The 3,859-nt window shown below is 36.4% G+C and overlaps 1 non-coding gene across 1 annotated transcript; it reads right to left on the bottom strand.

Annotated features, from left to right (window-relative positions):
- Window positions 1–820: 820 nt before the first annotated feature.
- On the bottom strand, window positions 821–927 carry LOC139903590 (small nucleolar RNA R71). The gene has a single exon (XR_011778400.1). It is a non-coding gene; the product is annotated as a small nucleolar RNA R71 (small nucleolar RNA).
- Between the last annotated feature and the right edge of the window lie 2,932 nt (window positions 928–3,859).

A 3,859-nucleotide genomic window follows, 5' to 3' on the forward strand; every position in this document is an offset into this window, starting at 1 on the left:
CTGCCCCTCTGCTGCTTCTTTTGGCTATTCGAAACGTGGGCAAAATCAGAAAAGTCTATTAATTGGATAACTTATATAATTTTTCTTTCCTTTTAAAAACTAATAGGATATTCAGTGAATGCACCGAGCAAGACGTTCACTACCTTTTGTACGTTCACCACCTGTAACCAGATCAAGACATCTAGCAAATATTGTCGCCGTTGATTTTTCTTTAGAATCGTCATCCAGTCGACCAAGTACTCCAATTCAAATTTCCGATAATCCATTTTTTGAACTCGACCTCACAATTGAGAATCCGGAGAATATTCAGGGACGATTCATAGATCCTGAACCATTAATCTTTCCTCCAGAACCACCAATCATTCAAACAGAGATTGTTGAGGAACGAACCATTAAATCAGAATCCTCTAGTGATTCAGATTCAACAAATTCAATCATGGAGAATCTGGAACCTCTAAGTATGGAAGACCGAATGCGAGCTAAACGCACTGGCCAAGGTCACGCAATTACTCATCCTGACATTAATGCGCCAGATTATGAAATCAAAGGACAAATTCTACACATGGTAACTAATCAATGCCAATTTAGTGGTGCGCCGAAGGAAGATCCAAACGAATATCTTCGTACCTTTAATAGGATCTGCACACTATTTAAAATAAGAAAAGTGGAAGATGAACAGATATATCTCATGTTATTTCCCTGGACTTTAAAGGGAGAAGCCAAAGATTGGTTGGAATCGTTACCTGAAGGGGCGATTGATACATGGGACGTTTTAGTTGAAAAATTTCTTAAACAATTCTTTCCGGCATCTAAAGCCGTAAGACTTCAAGGAGAAATTGTTACGTTCACACAGAAACCAAATGAAACTCTATATGAGGCATGGACAAGATTTGGAAAGTTATTAAGAGGATGTCCGCAACAAGGTTTAGACACCTGTCAAATAGTACAAATATTCTACCAAGGATGCGACATCACTACAAGGAAAGACATAGATATAGCAGCTGGTGGTTCTATTATGAAGAAAACAGAAACTGATGCTTACAAAATTATTGATAACACTGCTTCCCACTCACATGAGTGGCACCAAGAAAAAGATATCGTTAGATCATCTAAAGCAGCTAGAGCCGATTCTAGCCATGACTTAGATTCCATTTCTTCAAAGATAGATGCTGTCGAGAGACGAATGGAAAAGATGACTAAGGATATACATTCAATACGAATTAGTTGTGAGCAGTGTGGAGGACCACATTTGACAAAAGATTGTCTTAGTATTGAGCTAACAATGGAACAAAGAGAGAATATTTCATACATAAACCAAAGGCCTGGAAATAATTATCAGAATAATTATCAACCGCCAAGACCGATTTACAATCAAAACCAGAATTATAACTGAAATGTTCCATACAACAACCAACAAAGTCCTAGCAATCAACAAGTATCCAATAATACTTACAATCAGCAAAGACCTAATTTTCAAAACAAACCACAACAAACCGATGATAAAAAACCGAATTTAGAAGATATGATGACGAAGCTAGTTGAAACTCAAACGCAGTTTTTCACATCTCAGAAACAAACCAATGAACAAAATGCTCAAGCATTTAGAAATCAACAAGCTTCTATTCAAAATATGGAACAAGAAGTAAGTAACCTAGCAAGGTTAATAGGTGAAAGAAAACCGGGAAGTTTACCTAGTGATACAAATGCTAACCCCCGGAATGAAACAGCTAAAGCTATTACCACAAGAAGTGGTACAACACTTAAACCACCTAAAATACCTGTAACTTCTGATGAAGCTATTCCTACTCCACAAGAACCACAACCTGAACAAGATAAGGAAAAAGAACCGATAGTTGAAAAGGTTAATGAAGATAACACAGTTAAGGCTAAACCTTATGTTAAACCATACCAACCACCACTTCCTTACCCGAGTAAAATGAAAAAAGAGAAACTTGAAGCCGAGCAATCCAAATTCTTGGATATGTTTAAACAGATAAATGTCAATCTTCCTTTCATTGATGTGATTTCAGGAATGCCTAGATATGCTAAATTTCTGAAAGATCTAATCTCGAATAGAAAGAAAATGGAAGAACTCTCGGCTGTTACTATGAATGCTAATTGTTCAGCAGTGCTGTTGAATAAGATACCAGAAAAATTATCAGATCCAGGAAGTTTCACAATTCCATGTTTTCTGGGTAGTCTTAGTTCAATAGAAGCATTGGCAGACTTAGGTGCTAGTATAAATTTAATGCCGTATTCACTATACACTAAACTAGACCTTGGAGAATTGAAACCAACACGAATAAGTATACAACTAGCCGATAGATCAATAAAATATCCTAGAGAGATAATGGAGAACATGCTAGTTAATGTAGGTACTTTAGTATTTCCAGTAGATTTTGTTGTTCTGGACATGGAAGAAGATTCTCAAGTTCCTCTCATATTAGGAAGACCATTCTTAAACACGGCTAAAGCAATGATAGACGTGTTTGCTAAGAAACTGACCCTAAGTATAGAGGACGAGAGTGTTACCTTTTCAGTTGATAGAGCTATGCAACAACCGCAATCTGCAGATGATACATGTTATTATATTCAAACTATAGAATCACTTACAGAATTGTTAGAAGAATTTTCAGAAATACAAGAAACTGGAGAATGTTCTTTGGGAGAAGGAACTGAACCAATTGATGAAACTGAAATGTTAGCTACACTAATAGCTAATGGATATGAACCAACAACAGAAGAAATTCAAATGCTAAAAGAAGAAGACAGATATCGATATAAATCATCGATAGAAGAACCTCCGACATTAGAGTTAAAGCCACTTCCAAATCATTTGGAATATGCTTATTTACATGGTGAATCTAAATTACCTGTAATAATATCGTCTTCTCTTACTGAAAATGAAAAATCTCAACTCATTTCTGTGTTGAAAGCTCATAAACCAGCCATTGCATGGAAGATTCATGATATAAAAGGAATAAGTCCTTCGTATTGCACACATAAAATCCTTATGGAAGAAGGTCATAAAACGTATGTGCAACGCCAACGAAGACTAAATCCTAATATGCAAGATGTTGTTAAAAAAGAAATTATTAAACTGCTAGATGTAGGTTTAATTTATCCGATTTCTGATAGTCCATGGGTAAGCCCAGTTCAATGCGTACCTAAGAAGGGTGGCATGACTGTCATTACAAATGAGAAAAATGAGCTTATTCCTACTAGGACTGTAACAGGATGGCGTGTGTGTATTGATTATAGAAAATTAAATGACGCCACCAGAAAAGATCACTTTCCCTTACCTTTCATTGATCAAATGTTGGAAAGGTTAGCCGAAAACAGTCACTATTGTTTTCTAGATGGTTTTTCCGGATATTTTCAAATTCCAATAGCACCCGAAGACCAAGAGAAAACCACGTTCACGTGCCCTTATGGTACTTTTGCTTATAAACGCATGCCATTTGGACTTTGCAACGCCCCTGCAACCTTTCAAAGGTGCATGATGGCGATTTTTCACTACATGATAGAAGAATGCATGGAAGTTTTCATGGATGACTTTTCAGTCTTCGGTGATACATTTGAAACATGTCTAGTTAATCTGGAACGAATGCTTATCAGATGCGAACAATCAAATCTAGTACTTAATTGGGAGAAATGCCATTTCATGGTTAAAGAAGGCATCGTTCTTAAAATCTCAAAGGAAGGAATTGAAGTGGATAGAGCTAAAGTAGATGTAATTGCTAAACTTCCACAACCCACCAATGTTAGAGGAGTTAGGAGTTTTCTAGGGCATGCCAGTTTTTACCGACGTTTCATTAAAGATTTTTCTAAAATTGCCACTCCTATGAATAAACTCCTA

Source organism: Rutidosis leptorrhynchoides, chromosome 3 (genome assembly GCF_046630445.1).
Source record: "Rutidosis leptorrhynchoides isolate AG116_Rl617_1_P2 chromosome 3, CSIRO_AGI_Rlap_v1, whole genome shotgun sequence".
Lineage (NCBI taxonomy): Eukaryota > Viridiplantae > Streptophyta > Magnoliopsida > Asterales > Asteraceae > Rutidosis > Rutidosis leptorrhynchoides.